General features: G+C 43.4%; 1 protein-coding gene across 3 annotated transcripts in view; it reads right to left on the reverse strand.

Annotated features, from left to right (window-relative positions):
- Nucleotides 1–19,149, reverse strand: part of FRMD3 (FERM domain containing 3) — a 262,871-nt gene that overhangs the window by 154,134 nt on the left and 89,588 nt on the right. The gene's annotated exons all lie outside the window — the stretch shown is intronic.

Here is a 19,149-nt window from a genome sequence, read left to right on the forward strand (position 1 = left end):
TGAAAAATAAAACAATAAACTTCTGGAAGAAGATATCAAAATATCGGCATGATCCTGGAGATTTTTTTCTTAAAATAGAACACTAAAAGCGCTAAAATGAACGTTATTCCCATTAAGAATATCTGTTAGAGAGATGCAGATTAAAACCACAATGAGATACCACTTCACACCAGTCAGAATGGCCATCATAAACAAAGCAACAAACAACAAGTGTTGGAGAGGATGTGGAGAAAGGGGGTCCCTAGTGCACTGTTGGTGGGACTGCAGACTGGTACAACCACTATGGAAAGCAGTTTGGAACTTCCTCAGAAAACTAAAAATGGATCTGCCTTTTGACCTGGCAATTCCACTGCTGGGACTCTATCCTAAGAATACTAAAACACCAATACAAAAGAACCTTTGCACCCCGATGTTCATAGCAGCACAATTTACAATAGCTAGGTGCTGGAAGCAACCTAGATGCCCATCAGTAAATGAATGGATCAAAAAACTATGGTACATTTACACAATGGAATTCTATGCAGCAGAAAGAAAGAAGGAACTCCTACCCTTTGCAATAGCATGGATGGAGCTGGAAAGCATTATGCTAAGTGAAACAAGCCAGGCAGTGAAAGACAAATACCACATGATATCACCTTTAACAGGAATCTAAACAACAAAACAAAACAAAACAAAAAACTAGCAAAATATAACCAAAGACACTGAAATAGGGGATACTCTGACGGTGGCCAGAGGGGAGAGAAGAGGGAATTTCAGGGGGGAATGGGTAGGGATTACAGGAACAAATTTGGAGGACACATGGACAAAAACTAGGGGTGGGGGGTAATGGGGGGAAGGGGGGAGGGTTGGGTGGAGGGGCTGGAACGGGAGTAGGGGGGAGAAAACTGTACTTAAACAATGATTGAAATAAAAAGAAAAAAAAAAAAGACTCATGTCCACAACATATTCTTAAGACACTCATGCAAATAAAAAGACAAACAACCCATTTTTAAATGGACAACAGACTTAACAGATAGTTCATGAAATCACATGGCACACTCGATTTAAAGTATTTCAAGGTTTCCTTTCCAAAGGGATTGTTTGCAAGGGTGTGAGTTGGGTGGATGGGGCACCACCAGCGGTAGTGAAGGAACCAGGTGAGGAGCAGAACTGCCACCCCTGCACCCCACAGCCAGGTGTAAAGGATGAGGGAGAAGCAGGTACTAGGGCCTGCTGGAGAGAGTCACAGAGAGTAGCAGCCTCCAGAAGAGCAGTGAGTACAGGTTCAGGAACACAAGCAGCCCAAGGCCACCTCACAGGGAGGAACTAGGGAAAAAATATCCAGACCTTACTCTCTCATTCATGTGGCCTTCTATCTCGGGGCCCTGTTTATCAAATGCAACTGAAAGCCAAAGGACAAGGTATCTCTTATACCAATGTAATCAATCAGGTCAGCTTTCTGGGGCAGCCACTGGCTCTGGAGGAGCAAACGGAAGAGGTCTGGCACTCCATTGTAAGCTGCCTGGAATCCCTTTTAAAATATGCTGATAATAAATAATACATACCACAACCAGTAAAACTATGCTCCTAGAACAGAAAAAGAAGATTCATTAGAGTCATTATATTAGCTTTTCATATGCAGTTTATGAAGGAGAAGAAGAGGGGAAAGAGTAGTAGTTTGTTATTACATACCCAACGAAGAAATGCCCCACATAATGTTTCTATTGACTGGATGTGCAGCTGACTCCTGTCCAAGAGTGAATTAGACATCCTCAGGAGGAAAAGGATACAGTCCTTATCCTAAAGGATAAAAGGGTGTTGTTCCTCCTCAAACTCCAGAGCCACATCCCGGCACTTGGGAAAGTTTGTGATTCCACAGAGATAAAAAGTGAGTCCCCTTTTCAACAGGTTCTTCCTAGTTTGAACAGCCTATAAGGGCCCTTCCAGACTCTCCTCTGGTCTCTGCTCCATCATAGCACACTTCCCCAGCAGCCCCATCCCACGCCTTTGAGCCCACTCTCTTCACCGCTCACCACAGTTCTCATCGGTGCAGGATCCAAAATGCTATCTACATTGATTTTTTTAAAAGGCTTTAAAAGTGTCCATCAAGAAGTATGCTGACACAGTTTTCCATTTCACAAGCCTCAGTCTGCAAGGTGATCTGAGACATGGCTTAGTCACTACGGATTCTAAACCTCTTTGTATATGGGACAAAACAAAACCAACCTGTTTTGGGCAGGAGCTCCTCCTGTCCCAAAATAATCTACTTATCAATATCTGTCTGTTGTCTCCTTCACTAGAATAAAGGTTCGTGTGAGCAAGGATCTTGTCTGTCTTGTTCACCTGGTAGCCTCGGAGCCTCACACAGTGCCTGGAGCCAAGTAAGTTAAATGTATGCTCAATAAGCCAGTCACTGAATGTGACACCCCTTGTTTGACTTCTCCTCTGGCAGCTCTTAGCCTTAAGTCTGCCACCCACCAAGTCAGCTTCCTCTGTAATAAAGAAGTCCACCTGTGATGCGTTAAAGAGACAAAGTCCCCAAAGCATCCTTCCCTCCTCCCCTCCCTCCCTCCCCCTCCATCCCCCTCCTTCCCTCCCTCCCCCCTCCCTCCTCCCCTCCCTCCAAAAAACTGGCTGGTCAGTTGCAGGAGCAGAGTCCATCCAGCTCAATAGTCAGTCTGCACACAGCCATCTGATGACACTATTTCATCTAATCCACTGAATCTTCACAGCCACATTTACCAAATGCCACTTTTTCTTCCTACTCAGACCTATCTAATGTTCATCACACAAGCAAAAATTCCAAAGGTTCTGCCACAGACCTCGGCCACAGCTTAAAAAAAAAAAAAAACAATTGAGCACTGAAAGAAAAATTTATATACTTATAATTTAAGTTCAAAGGGAAATTACAGGTTATCTGGTCCAATATGCAAATAGCTGTCAAACTTTATGACACAACCCACAGTATGATATACATTGTACACCACAACTGAGTACACATTTTTTTATCCTCAGCCAAGGACATTTTTTATTCATTGCTCTTATAGAGAAGAAGGGAGAGAGAGAGAGAGAAGCATTGATTGGTAGCCTTCTTGCATGAGCTCCAGCTAGGGATCGAACCCACGACCTGGGTATGTGCCCTGACCAAATATCAAACCCACAACTTTTCAGTCCACAGGACAATGCTCCAACCAACTGAGCCACACTGGCCAGGCCAAGTACACACTCTTTCAACAAATATATTTTGAGTCAGTACATGTACCAAGCACTGCTCTAGATGCTAGAGATAAAACAGTAAACAAAACAACATTTTTTAAAGTCCTGCCACTCTCATGGAGATTACATTCTAATGTAAACTCACCTCTGTGTGTGTGTGTGTGTGTGTGTGTGTGTGTGTGTGTGAAGTGTCTTGTTTGCTTGGTTGCTGATTGGTTTAATGTTAATCAGAACCCTCTAAATTATATCTTAGATTCCCTAGCGGGTCATGACCCATAGCTTAAAAACTACTAACTTGTGATTCTGACTTTGAACCCATTAGCTGGAAGTGCCTGCAGACATCCCAGTGGAATTATCTAGCAGACATACAGGTGTGAAGCTCAAAGAAGATACCTAGAATGGAGATAGGAGTCAGCCAAAGGCATGGAATGAAGTTTGCAAAGTGTATAAGTTTTTTCTTTTTTAAAGAGTGTGTTGTAGGCCATCCTAAGGAACACCATCATTTAAGGGATATACCAAAAAAGAGCACCAAGACAGAAACACTAAAGGAGCATGGTGTGAAGAAAGTTCCAAGAAGCATTAAGTGTTCACATTGGAAGGAGGTAAAATGAGATACGGCTGGTAAGCCTGCATGAGATGCAGCAATTAGGGACATCTGGTGACCACTTCTTCCTATAGCAGTTAGTGGGTTGGTGAGAAAGTCCATGTGGATTTTTCATAAAAGAGAAGACACATTTTTCATTTTCACCAATAACTTTATTGGTTTCGATATTTTGAGTATGTCAGCTATCTCCCACGTGGTATAACATTGATTGTTCTCAATTAATGTCTCAATTTCATCGCTATCAACTTCAACTAGTCTACCTGGAATCTCTGCACGAAACTCTGCAAACCACTTTTGATATATTCAATCAGTCACAGCACCTTCTCCGCACACTGCACAATTATTTTTGGCATTTCAGTTATGTTTTTACCTTTCTTGAAATAAAAAAGCACAATATACTGAAAATGTTGTGTATTTTCTCCCATCTTCAGTATTAAAGTGGCTATGCAAAAATTAACCAATTTTTATTTTTTTTAAATGCACACTGACATGACAGCTGCCACAATACAGTCTAACAAAATTTTTTCAATGAAGTTAAAAACAACTAAGTGCTATTAGAGCCAACTTATGGGGAAAAAAACAAACGAACTTTTTGGCCAACCCAACAGAATGAGATGTGGGCAGGAGGTAGGCTGAAGACCACAGAAATGAATGGGAGGCATTAAGACTGTGCTTTCAACAAACTTGATGAGAAAAGAACAAGCAGCACTACAATAACTTGAGAAGTGGAAGAGATTAGAGGGTAAGAAAAATATTTAAAATAAGGCAGGGACATATATTCACAAAGCTGATGGATGCGAGCCAATGGAGATGGAGAGCCAAATATTAAAAACCCCAGAGACAAGGGTGTTACAAGAGCACAGGCAGAGAGGTCAGGGGTGGACAGGAGGAGAATTGGGTGGGAAGAGGGGGAGCGCAGAAGCAGATGCAGTGAGTTGTGATCATTTCAAAATATACACAAATATCTAATCATTATGATGTATACCTGAAACATAATGCTGTGTCAATTACATCTCAGTTAAGATCTGTGTTTCATTGCTGCACATATTAACGTTAGGATATTCAAAGCCCCTGTGACACAAGCTATGGAAAACATAAAATGCAGCCTGAATATCCTCCTTCTCACCAAGGTCACAAGGAGAAAGACTTTTTCCTCCTGTAAAGAGCTCCAAGCATCAGCCAGCCAGCTCCTTCATTCAAGAGGCCTCCAGCACTGGAATCCCTTAAGGGAAACCAGATATCTTCAGGCAGAGACCCTCAAATTTTAAGTATATCCAAATCCCCCAGAAATCTTGTTAAAACACAGATTCCTGGGACCCACCTGTAGAGTTTCTGATATAGTAGGTCTGCAGGGTGGAGCGGGGAAGGGAGGGTCCTAGAATTTTTATTCCTAGGGAGTTCCCAGATGAGTTAGCTTCTTATTGCTGCTGTAAAAAATTACCACAAGTTTAGTGGCTTAAAACAACACAAATTTATTACCGTATAGTTCTGGAACTCAGAACTGTAAATCCAAACTGGATCTCACTGGGCTAAAATCGAGGTGTCTGCAGCATTGCATTGCTTTCTGGAGACTCAAAGAGAATCTTGCTTCTTCCAGCTTCTAAAGGCACCTGCACTTCTTGGCTCATGGCTCCTGCCTTTCCTCTCCAGTGACAGCAGTGGTCATGGCTGGGCGTCTCTCTCCCATCACACAGTTCTGACACTGTTCTGCTGCCCTCCTCCATATTTAAACACCTCTGATTACACTGGATCCACCTGGATAATTCAGGCTACTCTCCCCATCTTGAGGTCAGCTGCTAAGCGGCCTAATGATGCCTACTTTAATTCCCCATTGCCATGTAATTTATCAAACTCACAGGCTCCACGGATTAGGGTGTGGAGCTCTTTGAAAAGCTATCACTCTGCCTAGCACACCAGGTGTGGCCAAGGCTGCTACTCTCAGAACCACTATGTAGTGTGATACTGGACAATATTGGAAGTTGAAGGGCACAGATTCCAGAAAGGACAGGGAAGGAAGAGCAGGTGAAGCCAACAATGGAGGGAGGGGTGTCAACACAAGAGAGACATGGCCAGGGACGGGAGGAAAGCCACCGAAGTTATTAGAGTGAGTCTTCTGTATCTCTCACAAAGAGCAAGGCAGGGCTCTGCCACGGGGTGGTAATTAAGAAACTCTTCCAGGTGAGAATGAAGTAGTGGCCATGGAAATGGTTCTTTCGCCAGCACTGCCCTGTCAAGGGAATTCATTAAATGTTGACTGAAAACAACCAAGTCTAAAAATATAAATCATTTCTATGGGACACATTACATATACTGGGGGTACGATACAATTTCTGATGGTGGTAAGACACAGAAGCCAGTGTTCATTTTTATTCTGAGTTGGGAGTTTTCTATTCCTAGAAAGCTTGTGTGTTGCTTTTAAATGAAATCTACAGCTAAGCTCGTTATTGCTTTAACATTTTTTTAACTTGGGAACGGAGAAGCCTTGAAAGAAAATATTTGTTAGGAGTACTTTTGTCAGGCATTATGATGGGTCCCCAGTCTTGCTACGTGCAAGAGAAGTTGTCACAGGTTTCATGATTATAAGGAGCTGGTGTGTGTGAAGTGTGTGTGTGATGTGTGTGTGATGTGTGTATGTGATATGTGTGTGTGTGTGTGCATGTGGGTATGGTAGGGACAGAAAAGATCTAGGAGGAATGGTTCATATTGTCTTTGCCTTATTCTAAAAAGCACCTCTCTCAGCCAACATTAACTCTGTCATCTAAATTTGTTTTGTTCTATTGTTATTTTAAAGCAAATGTTCATCTTTCATATCAGCTCTTGGAGGGAAAGTGACACAAAACAACCTAAGATAGACCGCAGACTAGACACTGCATGTCTCTCCACGTGAACATTCACCTGTGGCCTAAAATAGAATATTTTAGAAAAATAAAATATTATAGGAGAAATATCCTTCTCCTGTATGTCTCTAAAAACAGATCCACCTTTGCCAAACAGCGTGTTAATGGCTCTATTCCCAAAATGCCATGTCCAGCTGGCCCATTTGCAGGCCTATAAGGGACCCAAGTCCCTAAACCGGCTCTTCCACCAACATCCAGGGAAGCCCGTGGAGGACCCTCCACTCCTCCAGCCCCTCCCCACTCTCAGTGTGTGTCTAAATGTGTGTGGCTCCTGGTCAATCAGGCAATACGTAAGGACAAAAATTTATAGAAGGAGGTGACAAGCCCCCCTATACCTGATGACAAAACATTTCTGAGGTGTAACCAAATGTACCTTGGTCAATAAATATTTGTTTTAGAATAGAAGTTCTTTGCTACTGCACTCAGCCTCATTTGCATTCACCACATGACCCTGACTTCCCTCACCTCAACAGCACTCTGGGGTCCCAAGGAGGGCAGGGGAGACAGATGGTCGCAGAACTGGAGAAATATGAGGGTTACTCTAGCCACAGATGTTTACATCATCGCTGAGCCACGTATCATCAGTGAACAGCTGGGAAGCGTTTTGTGTTGCCAAACTTGATAAAAGGAATTTAAGTTTGGAACAATGATTAGAGATGATCAGCATGGAGAAGGTAGAAAAACAAGAGAAGTCTTAAAGTCACAGAATACGCTTAAGGGATCACAATAACACAGGTGATGTTTGTGCACTAGACACACCCAGCTGGGCGTGGCTCAGGCCAAGAGCACAGAGGAGGAATGCCCCAGCAAAGACACAGAAGCAAGAGTTTCTCAAGGCCTCCTCAGGGGACCATAACTATTGTACAACAGTTCGAACTGGAGTTCCCTGTGGGGGATGAGTACTGCTGAGGGAGAAGGAAAGCCAATAAAAAGCACCCATTTCTTATTTTGCAAGCCAGATGCATTGTAGATGAAGCAAAGTAGAGGACTATGTCTTCTTCTCTTTAGGGACTTGTAAAATCATTAAAATGACATAATTAGAAATGGGTAGTGTTCGATGTCTTGTGTTGGTTTTAGTGCCGGTGTTTGGTTGTCAAGCTTTGCTCTTTGGTTTGGGGTTGGTTGGTTTGTTTTTCCTGTCCAGTTCTGAGGCTCCAGAGAAGGAAGTGTGTCAGGAACACTGTGATGACAAAATGGCTATTTGGAGCGGCTATCCCAGTATTTTACTGCATGACAACCCGCTCACACCCTGAGCTTAGGATTCCCACCACAAGTTCCCCTTTGCTTCACCCTGGACACCTTCTAAAATAACCGCTCAGCGCTGAGAGTGTGAAAAATTAGTGAGCTCCACCCAATGCCCTTATAAGTAATAGATGCTTATTACCCCGCTGCTCTCTATCTCCTGCTCGCTAGTGACTTGAGATGGAGGGCTGCCCTCCCCCAGCTCACTGCACTCCTCTCCTCCCCCATTTCTGGGATCTGTAATACACCTTGTGACTGTCCTTCCTCTGTGTGAGTGTACTGAAACGGTGCCTTCAATCAAAACAACCCTGGGTTTTCACTTCCCCAACATGGGAGCTCAGTTGCTGAGCGGGCTCCCTGCTGACCCCATGTGTGTGGCTTGTGCCCCCTCTTCCACAGATCACAATCTACCTATTCTTCATTTAATATGCCAGCTACAGGCGCCCCCAACACAAATGTTGAGGCTTTTGGATTTATTCTGGGGACTATGCACAGATCCATAGTCATAGGCAAGGACCCCAGAAGGTGAAACGGTACCCCTCAACCATGCAAGGAGGACTAACTACTTCCTGGCAGTCAACATTACCATTACGAAGAGTCCTGTAAGCAAAATCTAGCAGAGTTTCATGCTGAGCTGCCCAATTTAATAGCCATAAGCCATATGTGACTAATTAAATTTGTAGTTAGTTAACATGAACTATAATATAAACTTTAGTTCCTTAGTTGCACTAGACCTATTTCAAGTTCTCAGCCACATATGGCTAGTGTCTACCATATTGGATACGGCAAACATGGAGCATCTCCATGGTCACAGAGTGTTCTATTGGACAGCAGTGGCCAAGAGAAAAGCTTCTTTAACTTTAGTGGGCATTTTTAATCACTTTAAGAGCTTGCTAAATGCAGGTTCTGATTTAATAGATTCAGGGAGGGGGCTGGGACTGCATTTCTAACAAGTTCCCAGTGATTTCCTGGCCCTGGCCCATGGACCACCCTGCAAGGAGGGAGAAGGGTCACAGAGATGCAGTTACGTGCTGCCCGGGGCCCGAATGGTGAATGTTTCTCCTGCTCTAACACAGAGAACACCCTCTGGGTTCAAGTTACAGTGCTACCAAACAATGGACATTAGACAGCACAGAACTTGGTAAATCCTTTTCCCTAGCCTGCCTCTCCACCTTTGCACTTCCTGGGTTTAAAACATTCCAGGATTCACAGCACAAATGTGCAGCGCGCTAGATCTCTATCTTCGCCCCATTTCTAGTGTCTGCAAGGGAGATTTCCTTACCAGAAAGCTCGGCCTCAAGTATGTGAAGCAACTGCGTTTTCAGAAGATAAGAGAAGTCCATTTATACCAGGACACAATGTAACTAAAAGAGGAACAGTCAGGCATGAGCAGGGATTCTACGTGTCTGCATTAGATTTAGAACAATGAAGGGAAAAAAAGAGAAGTTCTCCCAGGTTAGAAACAGAACACTGCATCACAATTAAAAAAAAGAAACAGTGTCACAAGAAAATACCATATATTTATAGCACTACCACTGTTTCCAACTAGAAATAACTCAATTGGTTCAGTCGTTGAAAACTAGGAAAATGTCTCACCTGTGGTCTGCATAACTCGACCTTTCTCAATGAACCTGCATAACTATTCACACAAAGAGGTCTTATATTTTTCATTTTTACAGGTGTGAATTCCACCTCTCAGAGGAAGTAAGAAACTGCCTGGGGTTCACCCAGGTCTCTCTGCCTTTGCAAATCATACTCTACATTGTCCTGGGCCACTGCTCCAATGACACTGGAGAAATGAGTTTATAAATAGATGAGAGGAGGGAGATTACACTCTTTAAACAAAATAATGATTACAGACTGGCAACCTCTTCTCCCATCAAGCTACTATTTACTCGCCCACAAGTAGGATGCCTCACCCATCAGTCTATTTAAGGGTTAATGCAATCATTACAAAATTTCTGCTAAATGTGCTGAAGGGAAATATAAAGCATTGTGTTCATGACATGATCTCACTGAATTTTACAGAATGTACAGTAATTACAGGTTAAAATAGACATATAATCTAGTTTACAGAATAACTGTACAGAACAAATGCAAGAGGTAGCTGTTAACAAGGTCCCCTTTGTGAGAATTAGCCAGAACTGGAAGAAGCCTAGGACCCCACAAGTGATGTGAGATGTTCTCACAACCAGCCGACCTGGCTGAAAAGGTAAAGCATGAAGCCATGAGGAGAGGCCTTAGGGATAGGATGGTCCTATCATTCATCATCCTGAGACATCTTTGGGAGAAAAAGGATGCTCAGAGACTGGGCACCCTGTTCACGAGCCATGGTGGGCGATTTGGACTTCTCCCTGAAAGCAGAGGAAGCCACCAAGAGTGTGGCATAACCCAAATTTGCATTCAGAGAGCCCACTGTGGTACCTGTGGTTAGGACAGAGAGAGGCTGTTAAATCTCAGAGACTCATTCCGCAGGAGATGAGCAACCATCCAAAGAAAGTGCTGAAGCCACAGCTAATTTTAAACCCACTAATCTTGACCTAAATGAGGCACAAAGAAGTTGAATTCTTCCAATGCCAAAGCTAACCACCCACTCTTCAGCTCCTCCTCTGGCAAGGTCTGTTTATTGCATTGTAGAAACTGGAGCCAACCCTTCAGGGCACAGGGCACCATCTGGAAAAGCAACAGGTCACTGGCCTCAATAGGACAACAGCCACAAACAGCAAATGCAGACTGACACATACCTGTCTGGATTGTTGGAATCATTTGTTTGTTCAACAAAGATTAATATTTGTTGAGCGCCTCCCTGATGCCAGACACTGAAGATGTAAACAAACAAGGCACCATTGCTGCCCTCAAGAAACATATAGACAGACAAGGCAGTCATCGCAATACAGGGTGAGAAACTCGACAGAGTCTGGCCTGGGTTACGGACACAAAGAAGGGGCATTTACAACTCAGGGAGGAGCAGGTGAGTCTTAAAGTCTCACAAGTGGGGTTCCCAGACTTGGTGACATCCGGAAGCACCTGAGAGTTGCCTGGGAATTCAGAATCTCAGGCCCCACCTCAAGCCAACTAAATCAGTGTTCACATTTCAACAAATCCCCAGGTTATCTGGGTACATGTTAAAAAGTCTGAGAAACACTGTCTTAAAGACTAAGGATGAATTAGCCAAAAGAGATGGCAGGGAGGTGGAATCTAAGACACAGGAAAGAGCAAAGCAAAATGACTGCTGTGAGAGAGATGGTCCTACATACCCAGTTGCAGAGATCAACTTTGACAGATGTAAGTAGTGGTAAAAGAAAGTGCTTCGAAGGAGGGTCGGACCAGTCAGATCCTGTGACCCCCGGACTCAGCTAGGTCTTTCCTAAGGGCCCTGGGCAGCCCTGGAAGGATCCCCTGCAGGGGACATTTAAAACACATCCCTGACAGCAGTATGAAAGGGGCAGGTTTAGGGACCATGGAAGGAAACTGTGATACATGTCATTGTACCTAGCAGTGGGGACACCAAGGAGGTCAGATGGCCAAGGACCAGCTGCAATTGGAAGGAGCCCAGAGTCATCTGACACAGCTTGAGAACTTGGAAAGGGAAGCTTAGCTGCTTCTTTGAAACCAAGAAAACCTTTTTAATAGAGCCACTCGTTTTCCCCCAATTGCATTGCTTCCTGGCTAGGTTTGTGCCAAATAAGTAAAAGGAAAAGCACTCAAAGACCTTCCCCACTGGACCTCAGTTCCAGGAATGAGGCTTGAGGAGGATTTTCAGAAGTCACCCAGAAGTAGGAATTACCTGGGGCATTTGTTCAAAATTCAGATTCCCGGGTCCCCGTTATACTCTATAGAATCTGAGGACTCTATAGAATCCTCAGGGCAGTGGCCTGAGGAACACGGACTGGGGAGCAGCCAAGGTGGTTCTACACACCAGGAAACCTGGGGCCTCTGGGGCACGGATAGGGGGCCTGGCCTCTATCACTTCAGGGCAGAGAGCGGCCCATTCCCCAGAGGGTCAGAAGGTGCTGAGTTCACAGAAGGAGCTGTTTAGACGAGCTGTCCGGGTCACACAATCCTTAGAGGGCAGAATATGAAAACCAGGCTTGTTTGGTACTCATTTAGAAAGGTGTCACACTTGATGTGCTAACTGTGTGTCTTTAACACCAAGTTTGTTTTTTCCCATTTGATTCATTCAATACTCATCATGTATAGACACCTATTCGGTACAGGCAACAAACTTGATTTTTCTCTCAGATAAAAGCACCAGTTAGTGTAAGTATGAATGGACTCTTGAACTTTGATAAACACAGGTACGCAGGTAGCTAGCTAGATGCCTGGCTCAGCGCCTTCGTGTCTTTCCTTTTTCTTTGTCCGACAGCTTTGTTGCACTTAGCATAATGTCCTCAAGGGTCATCCACGTGGTTGCATGTGTCAGAGTTTGCTTTTTTAGGGATAAATAATATTTCTTTACATGCATATAACACATTTTGTTTTTTCACTCATCTGTTGGTGCCTTCATATCTTTTAAAAAGATGAATCTCGAAAAAAAATGGGCAATAGGCATTGCACAAAAGAGGAAATCCATAAGGTCAGCAAATGTGAAAAGATGTTCAACTAACTGATCAATAATCAAGGAAATGCTAATAAAAGCAAGATACCAATTCATACCCATGAGACTGGCAAACATTCTAAAGTTTGACATTTCTGGAGATTGGTGGGATTCAAAGAATCCAGAAGCTCTCCCACACTGCCGCGAGGAGTGTCAATGAACACAGCCACTTTAGGAAAGGATTTGGCGTTACCCAGCAGAGATGAACACGGGCGTCAGGAGCAGTGCTTCCACGTTCAGAGAGGGAGCAGAGAGAAGGCCTAGCACGTGTGCACCAGAAGACATGTATAAGAATGTTTATAGGATCATGCTTGGTAATTGAATGAAACTGAAAGCAATTCAAATATCCATCAACAAGAGACGGGGAAAATAGGTTCACACACACACAAACCACACACATATATTTATACATATATCATGCTCTTGTGTTTGTCTGATGTCTTTTATAAATAAGACATTTAGTCTTCAGTGAATTTAGTTATTTATTATTATTTCTACCCTCTATTAAGGCAAGTGCTACATGTTTTCCACATATTCCTAATTATAATAAAAGCACTATAAAGTATAATTATGCCCTTACAGTTGGAGGGTGTAAAGCAATGCATTTAGCCTAAGATCACACCACTGGGAAATGCTACAGCTCAGATTTGAACCCATTAACTCCAAAACCCAAGTCCTGTCTTACCATATAACAGGCAGCTTTTTCCAGAAAACTCTCAATCACAACAGTGTGTGTTAAAGGCATTATCTTGAAAATGATGTAAATACAATGACAAATTAATCCCTCCAATATTGTCCTGATATGTAGCCCTATTCTTCACTGAAGTTATGTAAAATTGAAAAACAAAACAGCCCTGGCTGGTGTGGCTCAGTGGATTGAGCACCAGCCAACAAACCAAAGGGTCATTGGTTCAATTCCTTGTCAGGGCACAGGCCTGGGTTGCGGCCAGGTCTCCAGTAGGGTGTGCTCCAGAGGCAACCACACATTGATGGTTTCCCTCTCTCTCTCACTCCCTTCCCCTCTCTAAAAATAAATAAATAAAATCTTGAAAAAAACAACACAACTCACGTGTCAGCAACTAAGAAGAGCATGCTCTCCTTGGGGGTCAAAAAATGAAAGCTAATTAAAGTCATCTCCACTTATCCATGCTGGATTGATTTGTGTTGAAGAATCTATGACTCATGAGAATTAACATGAATGACCCATAGGAGTTTTTCAGATAAAGAGAAAACAAAGAGCTAACACTTCTCTTCACAGTAATGCATGACTAGCCATCAGCTCCCAGAACTGGCTACTCCTTTCAAATCTGTAGCTCTTCTGTGATGTTCCCCCACTGCTTGGGGCGGAGGTGGTCTGTCCAGACAGAGCTTCCTTTCAGATTCCTGTCACTCTGAAGTCCTCTCTTGATCCCATCTCACGCCCCCTGCTTTCCAACTCAGCCCCTTCAATTACTTATTCCATCTCCAGCTGTCATCTTCTGTATCTCCCTCTCTCTTGGATCCTCGCCCTCAGGTAAGAAACATGCTCCCCATGACATCCTCAGAAATGCCCTTTTCTTTCCTTCTGATATGTCCTCACCTGCCACACTCCCTCACCATCCACCTTCTTGAAAGAGCCCAGCCATTCCCTCAGTCCCACCTGCTTGCCTCCAATGGCTGACCCTGTCTCCTCATCCTTCACACTAGAGTGAGCTGGTCTCTCCTGAGGCCCTCAGGAGGCTTCAGTAAGAACATGAGGCTCACAATGTGTACCAAGTGGGAGCTCATTAGTTCAGTGCTTCTTGAAACTTTTTCTCTCTCAGATTCCATTTTTAGCTCTCTATTTTTCCTGGACCTGGGTCTTTGTCTCTTATCTCTGTTTGTCATTTGCTCAGGGACCTCACCAGCCTTCCGGAACCAACTATGGTTTCTATACAAAGAAGCAAATGGCTCTCAAGCTCTATATCCAGACTTGAAATCTCACCTATAAATCAACAGGTCCCAGGCCAAACTCATCTTCCCTGATCACACTGAACCCTGCTACTCACCAACTGCGTCTCCTCACCACCATCTGCCAATTTCTTAAACCTGAGGCTTTGCAACTACCACGAACTCCTTTGTTGTCCCATCACTAATCACTTACTAAATTCTGTCTTATTCTATGCAATCCATGATGCTTTTATCAACCCCTTCCTTATCATATTAAAGCTACTTTATCATTACTCTTGGCCTCAACAACTCTAGTTGAAGTAACTTCGAGTGACTCCCATCTGCCCAATTTCTCAGCTCCTCGAGCTCACCCCTCTTCTTTATCTAACAAACCAGTGCAGAGAACTTCCTAAAGTACGGCCCTCTTTCTGCCACTGCTCCCTCCTTCTGTGGCCCACCATATCTACCAAATAAAACCCAAGGACCACCTCAGTTCGGTCAAAGAGTAATCAGAACCAAAAGCCACACTGAGGAGCTGTTACCTATGTGTGTGTATATGTAAGTATAAATAAATATGTATGATACAGGCCTAGGTGCACACAGATCACAAAGATCTGCCTAATGCTCAGAGTAGAAGTGTAATCAGTCACCTGACAAGTCTCTTTACATATCTATTCCTCACAATGTTGAAATTACATAATTATCACCAAGATAAAAGAAAAATTATTTTTTACTTTCACAGACTTGCTTGATCTTTTAAAAAACTCTTTCATATCACACGATGGAGGCACCAAACATTCGCCTGTTAGCTCCTTTAAAGTGTACATCCAGAGTTAGCACACAGGTGTCCAATGACCTTATCTTGTGATGTCTAAAAGCCAACATTAAAAAATCACACTTCCCCTAAAATCAGAAAAGCTGGCCTCCCATGAAGACTCAGCCGAGCAGGTAACACCAGCTCAGCGCACCCGCGGCAGTGAGCTCGAGCATAGCCCGCGGCTGCCCCTCTGGCCAGGGAGCCGACTCTGCTCTCTCATTCGTTCGCTCAGATCACTTGTCTGACCCCACTGGGAATCTCATGCTGTGATCTCTAGTTTAACCAATAAATGTTTTATTGATTTATATAAAATTACATTGGAGCCCTCTGACACACAGTATGTCTGCAAGTTCACACTGAGCAGCACTTCCCCGCACCCGTTGGAGGGGCTGGAGGGGTGGCTGTGTTTCAGACCGAGCACTGCTGGCTCATGGGACTGTCCGGCGGCGTGGATGTCGCAGAACATCAGCCACTTTCGATGCCCTACTTCTCTCACCCAGCAAGACTTCCAGCCGTAAACGAAGACGACATTGGGGTAATACAGTTCTCGTTTTGCAAAATGAAACCAGCACTGCATGTGCTTCCAAATATTTATTATTCCCTTGAGAATAGTTTATTCTAGTACATTTCCAGCAATAGGAGTTAGGGTGACTCGTTCTGCCCTCCAAGATCATCTTTGTTTTCTTAAAAACTCCAGGACAATTAAATTCCAAAGTCGGAATTGATCCTAATTGGCTTTCAATGCTTTGCTTCCTCATTCTATTCTGATTTTTTTCTGTTCTAACTTTTTACTTTGTATTTCACATGTTATAATTTTAAACAACTTTGTGCTTTAGCTTTGTTTCTTTTTTTAATACGGAGATTAAACATTGGACATTTCTGCCATCTTCACTCCTGGGAGTATCAGTTTTTGCTGAATCTATTAAGGTGTCAAAAGTGTCACTTGCCTTGGTCTTCTCTTTTCTCTGATTTATTGATTCCAATGCCCCTTTTACTTTCTTTTTTTCCTAACTTTTTTATTTTTCAATTATAGTTGACATACAATGCTATATCAATATCAGGTGTGTAAGTGATTAGGCATTTATATAATTTAAGTGATTGCCCCAATCATTCTAATATCTGTCTGACACCATACCTAATTCTTATAGTAAAATGGACTACAATCCCTATTCCACACTTTACATCCCGTGAGTGTTCTTGTAACTAGCAATTTGTACATCTTAGTCCCTTCCCCTTTTTCATTCACCCCTCCAAGCCCCCTCCCATCTGACAACCACCAGTTTGTTCTCTATGAGTTTGTTCATTTATTTGGTTTCTTAGATTTCACATGTAAGTGAAATCATATGGTATTTGTTGCCCTTTTAGCTTCTGCAATCTTCCACCTCCCTTATAATTTGGGCTTTCCCAGTTCTGTGCCTACATTTGGTGTTATTTTCTCATAATCTCACCCCACAACCTGGACTGAGTTTTAATTGAAAGTTTCCATTTGCCTTTCAGGAATGAGCTCTTATCAAAAGATCACCGCACTGTAAACAGTGTGCTTGCCAGATGCTAGCACAGCATTCTGTAGAGAGAGGACACTTTAATGCAAGGCTCTGCCTTATTCAAAGAAACCCCAGGACTCTTTAGAAGGAACTTGGGGAAGCTCTAAGCACAGACAAGCCTCACTGGGCACTGAACCTTTCATCCAACTTCCCTTCCCTACCACTCTCCCAAATCTGGTGGCTTGGAGGGGACCATGCCACACACCCGGCAGGGCCAGAATCAAATCGCTGCAATTCAAGGGTCTTCCCCATGCTCCCAGCCCCTGGATGCCCAGCCTCTTCCCAGGAGGATGATTTTTGCAGAAGCTGTGCAGTGTCCTCCATGAACTGCTCTACAGCTCTGGCCTTACCAGAAGCTGTGTCTCCTGAGATCACTGTGCTCCCAGGGCTACGAGGAATCCAAGAGTCCACTCCCAAGAGAACACCAGAGAGCACGCCAGATGGCAGGCAGCCAGCATGCTTGCCGGGTGGCCCCAGAGGAATGTGACTGTGTGCCCTTTGTGTGGCTGCCTCCCCACAGCCTGGCCAGCCGACGCTCCCCAGCAGCCCACTCACATTCCAAGGCCTAATGTGTGAATCAAAATTCACCCCGCCACCACGCCACAGAAAATGCCACCATGGCCTCCAGCCCTCTGGAACTTGCAAGGCTGTCCAGCCCAGCAGGTAAAACTTTTAAAACAAAGGTCACAGGTCACTCACCCCAAGCCTGCAGAAATATCTGTTTTCAAGATACACTATGAAAGGCATATAAGTTCGTGCACGATATAAGTTCGAGTAGAATTTAAAAGTGCTTGAATCATTTTATTCTTAAAATGTGTCTATGAAAAAAATCTAGGGACAGTAAGAAGGTCAATTGGAGCTTGTTTCATGCATTATATTAACAAAGGACATGGGTGGAAGTGACCTTTAACCACATCATAAAATTCCACATGTTTAGCAATAATGGTAGGAGCAAAAGATGAGGAGAGGCCATAAAATAGGGCAAAAGGGATTAGCCCCCTCCAGGACCCAGGCCTGTCCCTCTCCTGCCTTTCTTACAAGCAACACTCTTTAAAGAGGAAGCATCAAAAGTCGCCATCTTGCCCAGCATCACAAATTCCTTTATCACCTCCTCTTTCTAGCAGCACTGTTTGAGGCTCCGAGACCAAAGAGAAGCAGAGTGCTTCTTCAGACACTTTTTTCCTCAAGGTCACAGGCTCATCAATTTGTTTTAAGAAATAACTTCTCCCGAAACTGAAAAATGAATGCCACTCCTGTGTAGGTTGTTCTGTGCCTCGATTCCTGGACTCTTGGCCATCTGATTCTCAAGCAGAGTTCAAGGTTATTTTTAGGATATTGCACAACGTGTCTCCTCAGGTCAGAAAAAAATAATTCGGCATGTTGTCCCAGGCAGTGGAATTAAACAGAAAGGGACTTCAGTCCACATCCTGGCCTTGGCCCTTCCTAGCTGTGTCACCTGGGACAAGCTACTTGGCTCTCGGAGCCTGAGTGTCCTCAACTGTGAACTGGCACAAATGTCCATCATTAAATGAGATGGTACACATCAAACTCTTGGCACGCTTCCTGGCACATGGCACTAGCCAAGTCAACCTCCATTCAACCATCCCTTCCTGCTGAAACAGCAGTAGAGTTTCTGGATCATTAAGTCATTTTAACAAGTTTTTGAAAGCAAACTAGCTCATACCAAAGCAGACACAAGACACATTATTAATGATTTTCTCCCAGTGTCTTAGAGGTAAAGCTTAGACATTCTTATGGCTTTTAATGTAGAGCAAGAGGGAAAAAGTATTGTACCATGATTAGTGATGACCTTTCCTTGAAAAAGAACATTAGCATGAATATAAGATGGTAATAACTGAGTCACTTCTTTAGTTCTCCTTGTCAGGTGCTCCCCCAGTTGTGCAGGCGCCCTTGTGGAACAGGAATATCAGTGCAATGATGACTTTTTTCTCTCACTGTATGTGTATTTATAAAATATGGCCATATTATCATATGTATATATACACACATATTAGGTCAGCCAAAAAGTTTGTGGGTTTTTTTCCATAAGATGGCTCTAATAGCATGTAGTTGTCTTTAACTTCATTCAAAAAATTCTGTTAGACTATATTGTGAAAGCTGTCATATCAGCAGGCATTAAAAAACTTATCAAAATGAGTAAATTTTGTGTAGTTATTTTAATATTGAAAATGGATTGGGTAGACTAGTTGAAGTTGATAGCAATCAAATCATTAATTGAGAACAATGTTATACCACATGGGAGATAGCTGACAGACTCAGAAGAACCAAATCAGTAAAGTTATTGATGAAAATGGAAAATGTGTCTTTTATTTCAAGGAAAAAAT

Source organism: Phyllostomus discolor, chromosome 3 (assembly GCF_004126475.2).
Source record: "Phyllostomus discolor isolate MPI-MPIP mPhyDis1 chromosome 3, mPhyDis1.pri.v3, whole genome shotgun sequence".
In the NCBI taxonomy this organism is placed as follows: domain Eukaryota; kingdom Metazoa; phylum Chordata; class Mammalia; order Chiroptera; family Phyllostomidae; genus Phyllostomus; species Phyllostomus discolor.